This window comes from Chrysemys picta, chromosome 8, assembly GCF_011386835.1.
Source record: "Chrysemys picta bellii isolate R12L10 chromosome 8, ASM1138683v2, whole genome shotgun sequence".
Lineage (NCBI taxonomy): Eukaryota > Metazoa > Chordata > Testudines > Emydidae > Chrysemys > Chrysemys picta.
The window spans coordinates 69634304-69645572 of NC_088798.1; the positions used below are offsets into that span (position 1 = coordinate 69634304).

The 11269-nt window shown below is 53.3% G+C and overlaps 1 long non-coding RNA gene across 7 annotated transcripts in view; it reads right to left on the reverse strand.

Moving 5' to 3' along the window:
• Positions 1-9160, reverse strand: part of LOC101948896 (uncharacterized) — a 35146-nt gene extending 25986 nt beyond the window's left edge. For 4 of the 7 annotated variants that reach the window (XR_010589828.1, XR_010589824.1, XR_010589823.1 and 1 more), the window contains exons 1-2: positions 1935-9160; positions 314-421 (exon numbers count right to left, since the gene is read on the reverse strand). This is a non-coding gene — a long non-coding RNA (uncharacterized LOC101948896). The remainder of the gene's footprint in view (positions 1-313; positions 422-1934) is intronic. The other 3 variants (XR_509044.4, XR_010589825.1, XR_010589827.1) reach the window with 3 other exon arrangements.
• Between the last annotated feature and the right edge of the window lie 2109 nt (positions 9161-11269).

Consider the following 11269-nt stretch of genomic DNA (forward strand, 5'->3'; position numbering starts at 1 on the left):
CCAGAATGCTCACGTCCTCTGAAGCAAGCCAGAGATTGGCAGAGAGAAGGACTAGAGTGCCATGACCAGGGACTCTCACCCAGTGATGTAGAAGGGAGTGTTTGTTCAGGCCTGAGTTACAGGCAAGTTGCTCTCTAGGAAGTTACTGTACTTCAGGAAGACTCCATAGCACTGCATAACTCCTTGAGAGGGCACAAAAGGCTCCCCCAAACTTATCACGCCCTAGATATATGCAAAGGCCTTTTCTCAGGGACCCACCCCATGCTAACATAACAAATTCTCTCCAGAGAGGAGTCTTTCCATTTGCTCATACTTAGCTCCCTGTCTCTTTTCAATCCTCTGGGATGGGCTCAGGGTGCTGCGCCTTTTCTTTGTCTCTGCTACAGGCTGGCCAATCTCATCTACCCAGTGTCATTAGGAACTGAAAAAAAGAGAAAGAAGGACTCAACCCACCATGGGCACAGTTGGGATGCTGGGAAGCAGAAACATGTTCCTGTCCACCACAGGTGCAAGGCCTCTTCCACCTCCACCTGTAAGGGCCCGCACACAGGGATCTGCTCCCTGTAAATGGCCGCTCACTGCTCTCTCAGAGGGCTCTGTCTACCCAAGCACTTAATACATAATTTCAGGGAAGTAGACAGGTCCCACTAGACTAGAGACAGCAGCAGCAGCAATAAGTCACTTCTTTCCTCCCACCTCCACCAGTAAACCTATACTTAACATGACCCATCTAGGCATAGAGAGCTATTGACAGCCAACTCTGAATCACTGCAGGTTTCTATACCTGCCCATGTCCAATGAAAGGAGACAGTAGAAGGACAAGCTCGGAGAGTGTGTGTTGGCCAACACAATAAAGAAGAGACTGTGGAGGGAAGGAGAAAATAAACTCGGAGCCCACGGATACTTTCCTGGCTCCAGCCCTCTACTGGGGAAAAAGGCTTTAGTATCTGTCCTGGGAATCAACAGCCTCCTCAACCACTTATGAGGAAGTTCTCTCCCCCTGCAGCCAGAGCTGATCAGGAACCTTTTCCTAGAAACCCAGCCTGTTGCAAGGTTACTGGCCCCCCATGCACCCTCTTGTGACCTGCAGTGGGCCTGAAGAGCCCTGCCTCAGTTTCCCTTTTTGCTCAGGGCCCTTTAACAAGTCCACACAAGCCAGATAAACAACGCATTCCCCTTCTGGGGTCCATTTTAATAAAGCCATCACTTCCCTTTAATGAAGTCGTGACCTCAGTTCCAAGTTGAGCTCAGACCCTCAAGCCCTGAGTGTATCTGTCCTGCAGAATTCAAACACTCTGCTCTCCTTGAGTCAAGAGTCCCCAGCCCTCCTTCCCAGATTTGGGTTCAGTTCAGTCTCTCTCACAGTATCTGGAGCCCCCAGCTCTCCTTCTCAGAGATGGGTTCTGTTCCTGTCCTCCCTACAAGAGCCTGTTTTGCCCCACGCAGCACACCCCTGCAGCTACTTCCTCACTGCAGCTACAGCTTCTCAGGCATCTACCATGCCTGAGCCCCATTCAGATGAAGTTAGGCTCCCACTTGAGCAGCCTTCCCCAGGGACTACCCCAGGAACCTGTCCCCAGGTCTCTCCTGAGTTAATCACAAGACCTCCTAGATTCTTACTCACCCTCCCTACCTGGGGAGAAAAGCTAAACTTCTCCCATGAACCGTACTTTCCAGTTATGGGTCTGATCCTACATGTGGGTAACAGCACTTCCATATATAACCATCTGCAAGGATTGGCCTAATAGTAACAAAGCCATTATGTTGTGCAAGCTAAATGAACAGACGGCACATGTAGCACAGCAATGACCAGTTTCAGTCATCTTCCTAGGTAAAAATATTTAATCTTGTCTTGAGAAAAATACTTTATACGGTTACATATTAGATCAGCTTTTTAATTCACATGTTTTAAGCCTGTGACAGGGTGCACTCACCACGAGTGCTACTTGCTCCTGGCCACTCTGGGGATTAGCTCTGCAGATGCGGTGTCCTCCTCAGCTGGTGTCTCTTCCATCACTCTCACACCCTGGGGACCCAACTCACTCCAGGAACTGCATCCACCTCTGCATGACTGGATCCTCCAGCCAAGTCACCATCCTTGTTTCCCCCTTCCGGGGTTACCCAAAGTCCAACTACAGTGTCTCAGGCAGTCTTCTTCTGTACTACCCTGATGGTGCCTGTCAGGGTTCCCTCCCCACGCTGAACTCTGGGGTACAGATGTGAGTACCCACATGAAAGACCCCCTAAGCTTATTTCTAGCAGCTTAGGTTAAAAACTTCAAGGCACAGATCCTTTCCTTGTTCTTGGACAGTATTGCTGTCACCACCAAGTGATTTAGACAAATATTCAGGAAAAGGACCATTTGCAGTTCCTATTTCCCCCAAAATATCCCAAGCCCCTTCACTGGGGAAGCTTGAGAACAACATACCAATCAATTGCCTTTAATAAAAGTACCGACCCTTTATGTTTAGGACACTAAAATCAATCAGGTTCTTAAAAGAACTTTATTATAAAGAATAAGTAAAAGAAGCACTTCTGTAAAATCAGGATGGAAGGTAATTTTACAGGGTAATAAAAAGATTTAAAACACAGAGAATTCCCCTCTAGGAATAACTTCAAAGTTACAAAAATAGGAATTAACCTCCCTCTTAGCATAGGGAAAATTCACAAGCTAAAACAAAAGATAATTAACGCATTTCCTTGCCTTTACTTACAATTTCTGTAATTTTAGATATATAATTTCAAGGTATCTTTTCAAGAGATGGTTTACCTGCTTGGTCTCTGTCTCCCCCCCCAGGGAACAAAGAGCACAAACAAACCCCTCCCCCCCAGATTTGAAAGTATCTTTTCCCATTGGTCCTTCTGGTCAGGTGCCAACTAGGTTAATTGAACTGATTAACCCCTTACAGGTAAAATGATTCTGTACCTCTGGCCAGGAGGGATTTGATGTTACTGCATACATAAAGGTTGTTACCCTTCCCTGTGTATTTATGACAGTATCACTTCCCCAGAAGACAGTAAACCCACCAGGTTCCAGTCCAGGGACCCTCAACCCAGCAGTTCTGGCCTTGACTCTCCCAGCCCTCACTGCTCCTTCCCTGGACTGCTTTCTACAATTCCTGCCCCACCCCAGGGGTACCAGCTCCAAACCCTCCTCCTTGGTAGTGACTCTCCTTACCCAGCAGCAGACTCCAAACACTCCTCCCAAGAACTGACTGTCTTATCCCAGCAGCAGCCTCTGCCTGTTGCCAGCTTCCTGGCTTTATAGGCTGTGACCATTCCTGTCCAGCTGAGCCTGCTTGCAATCAATTCCCTCCTCCCTAGCTCTTCCTCCAGGTGCAGCCTGTGGAGTTAATAGGCCTAGCTGGCCACTTAAACCCCTTCCAGGCCTGAGTCTTATTGGAAATCCCATCACAAAGCTCCACATTGGATGCCAGTTTAATAATGGATAATTACTGTTTGAAATTTATAAACATTAGCGAGCTTTGGTTATTGCTTGAAAACAAGTTAAATTTGAATAGTATTTTATAAACAATTTATTAATCACTTGGAGCTCCCTGAAAGTTTTTTTACTAGGGGCATGAATAATTAAAAATCAAAGTTAATGTCTTCACTTTAATGTTAAGTGTCAGTTTCTACATTATCCTGAATAATGAGGATTTTTGGCTGCATATTTATATATTTACTATGAAACAAGTGATATTATGTTCTATAGAGCATTTGTAAGCTTTGCCACAGGGATAAGGCTATTGAAAAACAAAAGCAAACAGCATGAGGCAGTGAAGTAGCTGCGTACTCCGTAAAGTCTCCATCACACACAACTTGCTAGTAAATGGCTAGTGGAAAAAATTCTCTGTTTCCCAATTTGTAATACAGGGATGACAACATATTCCTTCCTTTGAATCTGTGAATGAAAAGCCCTCCATGTCACGGACTCACAGGACTTGTGCTCTCTTGGCTCTGTACGGTCCCTGGGAGGAACCCCCTTCAGTGCGACAGCACTTCAGTGCTCCACTCTGTCTCAGGGGTTAAGTCCTAGTTCCCTCTGCCTCCTGGAACTGCACCTCTCTGAGCCTTCAGCACAACTGTCTCTCGCCGTTGGCCCCCTCAGGGAGTCCACTCGGTCTGGACCCCTGGGGCCTCCACACACAGAGGGAATAGACCAGAGTTATTCTCAGCCAGCATAAAACAGAAGGGTTTATTCAGCATCTGAACACAGCATAGGAAACTCTCAGGGATTCAGGCCTAGCATCCCTCAGCAGAGTACATCTAGGTCTCTCCAGCTGGGCTCTGACTGCTCTCTCCTTCCAGCCCAGAAAACCCTCTCCTTCCAGCTGGGCATCTGATATCACCGTCCCCCAAGTCCTGTCTGTGTCCTTTGTCTACTGTCCCAGGTAAACAGGCCTCCTCTCCTCTCATCTGTCCTTTGTTTCCCCTCTGGCTGGAACCAGCTGGTTAGTTCACCAGGGTCCTCCCTCCACAGCCCATTGTCCTCCCATTGGCCAGAACCATCTGAGATTCCTGAGCTGGGCCTCCCAGTCACCAGGTCACCAGTCATTGCGGTATCTATTCTCCAGGCCGTTTGCTGGCCCTCTGTAACAACAAACTCCCACTCCCACCACCTCATTAAACCAGTAAGACACAGAGAAACTGAGTCTCACGCCCTCTGCCTGTAAACCATTGAAAACAACAAGAAAACCCCCTGCTTCGTCACACTCCATATGGACTAATCAAGGTATTTTGATTATGCTAACACATGACCCCAATTTCCTCACACACTTTGAATGCTAGTTGTATTGGTGCGGTTATGAGCATCAAACATGGGCGACTCATGGGAGGGACACAAAGGGGGGCATCAGCTAAAGGGGGGCACGTGACCCTCCTCTTACTTCTCCCTGCCTCACCCCCCGCCCGGGGGCCCCATGTTCTCCCCATCCCCTCCCCATCCTCCTGTTGCACTGGGAACCGCGGCGGCAAAAGGAGCAGAACATGGGGCTGCCAGGTGGCCCCATGCTGGCCGGTCCTCTGGCACAGCTGTATCACCCTCAGCCCTTTCATGCAGCCACATCTCCTGTCTAGGGTGGGGTCTGTACAGTCCTGCTGGAGGACAGGATTGGGGGTGGCGCCGGTACAACCATGCTGGAGGAGCTCCTGCTACAGGGCTCTCCCAGGAACTGCAGTGGCAAAAGAGTAGAACACGGTGCCGCCGGGTGGCTCCACCTACACCGGCAGCTCCTCCAGTACGGCTATACGGCACCCAGCCCTGTCCTCCTGCGGGGTTGTACAACAGACCACAGACAGGAGACAGAGTTGCATGGAAGGGCTGGGGGCGGCGCTGGTACAGCCGTGCCAGAGGAGCTGCTGGCATGGGGCCTCCCAGTGGCCCTATATCCCGCTCCTTTTACCGCTGCGGTTCCTTGATGAATGTGCCCTCCCCAGGCAGTTACTGGAAATTTTGTTTATGCCGCAGACTTAGCATTGCCAACTTTCTAATCACACAAAACCAAACACCCATGCCCCGCCCCTTCTCTGTGGCCATGCCCATGCCCTGCCCCTTCTCCAAGGCCCCACCACCCCGCTTGCTCCATCCCCCCCTCACTCACTTTCACCAGGCTGGGGCAGGGGATTGAGGTGTGGGAGGGGGTGAGGGTTCTGGCTGAGAATGCAGGCTCTGGGGTGGGGATGAGGAGTTTGGAGTGTGGGAGGGAGTGTGGGTTCCAGCTGGGGGTATTGGCTGTGGGGTGGGGATGGGGATGAGGGATTTGGGGTGCAGGAGGAGGCTCTGGGCTGAGCCAGAGGGTTGGGTGCAGGGGGGCAAGGGCTCCATCTGGGGATGTGGGCTGTGTGGTGGGACCGGGGGTTGGGGGGGATCCTGGTGGTGCTTACCGCAGCTCTGAGGAAGTGGCCACCAGCTCCCTGTGGCCTCTAGACAGAGGTGCGGCCAGGTGGCTCTGTGCGGTGCACGCTGCTTTTGAACCTGTAAGCACCGCCCTCCCACAACTCCCATTGGTTGTGGTTCCTGCCAGTGGGAGCTGTGGAGCCAGCACTGGGGGCAGGGGCAGCACACAGAGCCTCCCGGGCCGCCGGGACCTGGCGGCCGCTTCTGGCAGCAACACAGAGTGAGGGCAGGCAGGAAGCTTGCCTTAGCCCCAGGCTCCTGCTGCACCGTCGACCAGACTTTTAATTAGGGTTACCATATTTCTACAAGCAAAAAAGAGGACACTGGGGGGGGGAGGAGCCCCACTCTAGCCCCGCCCCTGCCCCACCCACTCCCTCCCACTTCCCACCCCCTGATTGCCCCCCTCAGAACCCCCAACCCCCCCGCTCCTTGTCCCCTGACTGCCCCTTCCTGAGAATGCCCTACGACCCTACCTGTCCCCTGACTGCCACGACCCTTATCCACACTCCCACCCCATATTCACACCCCTGCCCTCAGACAGACCCCCGGGGACTCCCATGCCCTATCCAACTGCTCCCTGCCCCCAACAGGACCCCCAGAACTCCTGACCCATCCAACTCCCTCTGCTACCTTCCTGCCTCGACCCCTCTCCACACCCCTGCCCCCTGACAGCCCCCCCCAGACCCAACTAACCCCCCCTGCTCCCTGTCCCTGACTGTCCCAACCCCTCTCCGCACCCCTGCCCCCCTGACAGCCCCCCCAGACCCATCTAACCCCCCAGCTCCCTGTCCCTGACTGTCCCAACCCCTCTCCACACCTTTGCCCCCCTGACAGCCCCCTCCCCCAAACTCCCAACCTATCCCACCCCCCTTCCCTGTCCCCTGACCAGGGCCAGCTTTAAAGAGCCCAGGAATCGGGCTGCGCTCCGGCCAGGGTTGCGGGGCTTGGGGCCGGGCCGGAGGTGCTCGGCCGGCGCTGCTGGGGCCCGAGCCGGGCCGGGTCCGGGCCGGCGCTGCTGGGGCCCGAGCCGGGCCGGGTCCGGGCCGGCGCTGCTGGGGCCCGAGCCGGGCCGGGTCCGGGCCGGCGCTGCTGGGGCCCGAGCCGGGCCGGGTCCGGGCCGGCGCTGCTGGGGCCCGAGCCGGGCTGGCGCTGTTGGGGCCCGAACTGGGCCGGGTCCGGGCGGGGGATGCTGGGGCCCGAGCTGGGCCGGAGCCGCTGGGGCAGCCGGGCGCCGCTTGGCCAGGGCCGCGCCACCCCGGAGCTCTCCTCCTCGCACCCCCCACCCCCCGTCCCAGCTTACCTGCTGCTGCCTCCCGCTTGCCCCTGCTTCTTTTCACACTTCCCGCGAAGCTCTGATTCGCGGGAAGCAGGGGAAGGGGAGGAGCAGGGGGGCGGAGTGTTCAGGAGAGGGGAGGAGGGGGAAGACAGCTGCAGGGCTGGGGGTGCTAAGGCTGCAGGGGATGCGGGGAGCCGGGAAGGGGCTTTGGCTGCCCAGCGGCGCTTGGCCGCTGCTTTTCTATCTATAAATAGCCGACCTGGGGGAAATCCTGGACATTTTTAGATTTTTAAAAATCCCCCCGGGCTGCTATTTATAGACCGAAAAGCCGGACATGTCCGGGGAAATCCGGACATATGGTAGCCCTATTTTAATGGCCCGGTTGGCAGTGCCAACCGGAGTCATCAGGGCAGACACCTAGAACCCTATGCAGATTGTCTGTTCAGTGATTCCAAAGAGCGCTGATCTATTGAGGCAGAAATTTATCCTTTACATCATAGAATCATAGAATATCAGAGTTGGAAGGGACCTCAAGAGGTCATCTAGTCCAACCCCCTGCTCAAAACAGGACCAATTCCCAGCTAAATCATCCCAGCCAGGGCTTTGTCAAGCCGGGTCTTAAAAACCTCCAAGGAAGGAGACTCCACCACCTCCCTAGGTAACGCATTCCAGTGTTTCACCACCCTCCTAGTGAAATAGTTTTTCCTGATATCCAACCTGGACCTCCCCCACTGCAACTTGAGACCATTGCTCCTTGTTCTGTCATCTGCCACCACTGAGAACAGCCGAGCTCCATCCTCTTTGGAACCCCCCTTCAGGTAGTTGAAGGCTGCTATCAAATCCCCCCTCATTCTTCTCTTCTGGAGACTAAACAATCCCAGTTCCCTCAGCCTCTCCTCATAAGTCATGTGCTCCAGACCCCTAATCATTTTTGTTGCCCTCCGCTGAACTCTTTCCAATTTTTCCACATCCTTCTTGTAGTGTGGGGCCCAAAACTGGACACAGTATTCCAGATGAGGCCTCACCAATGTCGAATAAAGGGGAACAATCACGTTCCTCGATCTGCTGGCAATGCCCCTACTTATACAGCCCAAAATGCCGTTAGCCTTCTTGGCAACAAGAGCACACTGTTGAGTCATATCCAGCTTCTCGTCCACTGTGACCCCTAGGTCCTTTTCTGCAGAACTTTGGCCCTGGCTCAGGCAAACACTGGTGCATTCGAACAGGGCTCCACACACATGCAGCTGCAGTGTCTGGGCGATGCACTGGGCCCTGCCCGGAGTCTGCCAAACCAACAATAACCCCAAACCTGCAATTGGAAACCACCAGGTGCGGCAGGCTGGAGACCGCAATTCCCAGGGTATACCCAGACTGGGCTGGTAGCCAGTGACCGGCTGTCCTCACGTCACTCCTTGCTCATGCTTTCACCGTGACCGCTTTCACCGTGACATCAGCAACTCTCAGCGTCCATGCACGTCTCCCACTCCCCCGACATTTGCTGGCTAGCGACCCCGACCCTTCAGGGCTACCTCTGCTTCCCCACCCACTGCAGAACAGGGCCACGATCAAATGCTGCCTGACAGGGAACAGGGGACGGAAGTTATTTCTACTTTCTGCAATCGGGTCCGGGGCACAGTGACCGGAAGTTAAATTGCCCTGGTACGTTCTCTATTAGAGTCCAACGAGGAACAGTGAACGGAAGTTGTCTCGGTTGTATAACTGGGGGAATTGAGGAACTAGTGGAACGGGAGGGCAGTGGGTGGCCACGGACTGCGACCATTGAGAATGGGGGCGCCTGACAGGCATGGGGGGGAGGTCAGGGATGTGAGGTTCCCTGCTGCAAAGCAACAACCAGGAGCCTGTACCTCCTGCAGCGTCCTGTGGATGGTGCAGAGTGGCATGGAGACAAGGCAGGGAGACGATAACATCTCCCACAAGGGCGGGGCCCCTTCACAGCAAGCTTGGCACCCCTGCAGTAGTGTGGACCCCACCTGATCCTTCACCTGATGACCGCACTACATCACGGCAACTTCCGCTTCTAGCCTCACACGCCTTCGCCCTATAAATGGAAGTCAGGGCGGGCCCTGGCAGTGGCTGACTGGAGATGGAGGCAGCGGACACTACATCTCCCATGCTGCCCCAGGTCCCAGAGTGGCTGATGGGAGATGAAGGCCTAGTGAGACACTACATCTCCCATCATGCATTGCTTCACTCCTATCTCCCTGCCCTCACCGCTTCTCATTGCAGTGGCAGCTTCAACCCAGTTACTGAGCTTGTGGCCTTGGCATTGACCCTCCCCTGCCTGAAGCGGTTCTCCCCCCACCCCCAGGCTCCGTCGGGTTTGTAGTTGGGATCAGGGGCAATTGGGCAAATGGGAGGGTTGGAGGATTGCACTATCTTAGCTTGCCACCAGCAGTCTCTGCCACAATGGTAGTGGTGGGGGGGAGTGGTGGATACAAATATTGCATTGCCACACCTCTCCCATGGTGGGGGTGTCACTGCTTCAATTGGTGGAGATACACAGGGCAGTGCCACAACTGGCCACCAGAGGTCACTGTCCGAATGGTGTGTGTGGGGGGTATACACACAGGTCATTCCCTGCCCCCAATCTGTCTACCTGGGGTCGCTGCTGCAAGGTGGTGGTGGGAGAATGACACACAGGCACTTCCCTACATGGCCACCAGGGGTCACTGATCATGTGGGGACAGTACATACAGTGTGCTGCCCTAAAAGTGGCCATAAGGGAGCACTACTGTAATAGTGGTGGTGGGGAATACATGTAGGGCACTGCCTTGCCCGGCCACCAGGGTCACTGATGCAATGGTGGGAAGATACAAATAGGGCATTGCCACACACACATGCCTGAGGGCTGGATGTGTGTGTCACTGCACTAATTGGTAGAGATACACACAGGGCAGTGCCCCAACTGGCCAGCAGGGGTCACTGCCTCAATGTGGGTTGGGGTTGGGGATAACAAAGAGGGCACTGCCTCACATAGCTACCAGGAGTCACTGCCCAAATAGGGGACACACACACACACAGAGGGCACTGCACATATGCACACACAAGCTGGGTGGAGTGGGCTGTGTACTATTTTACACTTTAAGAAACAAATCAAATGCCATTGTTTGTCACAGAGTAATTTTATTTAACATAGAGCAGTCTTCACCAAAAATTTACAACCCCCACCTTGCCAAGCACCTGCCCAAAGCCAGAGCAGTCTTCCTACAGCAAAAACCCCAGAACATAGAGACCCAAAAGGAAACACTTTAATGTGAAGTAGTGAACCACCGCCTAGAGATTCTGGTGAGGGACTGTGGGGAAGCAGATAAAGTGCAACTAACTGAAATGGGTAAAATCATAATCCATCAGGGAGAAGAAGTGACTCCACTGGAAAATCAAACCAGCTCCAGACAACCTGGGATTCCCAGCAATTTGGGGTTGGAGCAGGAATTCGCCCCCTCCCTGACCTGTTCATTGTCTGCAAATTACCATGGAAGGGCAAGGTTAGAGAGCCCTGCACAAACACCCCAGCCAGATGTGACCAAATGCACCCCCCTATTTATACCCTACACACTATTGTAATAATCTTTGGACAAACTATGCCTTGTGTGGTAGCATTTGAAAAGTAGTAACTCACTGATTAATACTATCATGGTGAAATGTATGAAGCAACATTATATGTCAAGTTATGAAACTCCTCTTGTCAAATGTTAAAGGTGCACATTCCAACTCATATAGCCTAAATAGGTAGAACTGGTCAAGCAGGCCTGTCTTAAACTAAGGGACCTGTGTTTGCCTCAATTTGCATATCAGCTGTAAACTGAGTCCATGGAGGACAAGAGGGGGAAGAAAGAAGACAGAAAATCTGCGTTTCAGCATACATAGGTGAAAAGAAACAGCACAATGCCTCCTTCCTCTACCAGATGCCATGTCTCCTTGCTCTCAGCAAGAATGTACACCTCTACCTTGATATAACACTGTCCTCGGGAGCCAAAAAATCTTAACGCGTTATAGGTGAAACTGCGTTATATCGAACTTGCTTTGATCCACCGGAGTGTGCAGCCCCGCCACCCCTGAGCACTGCTTTACCG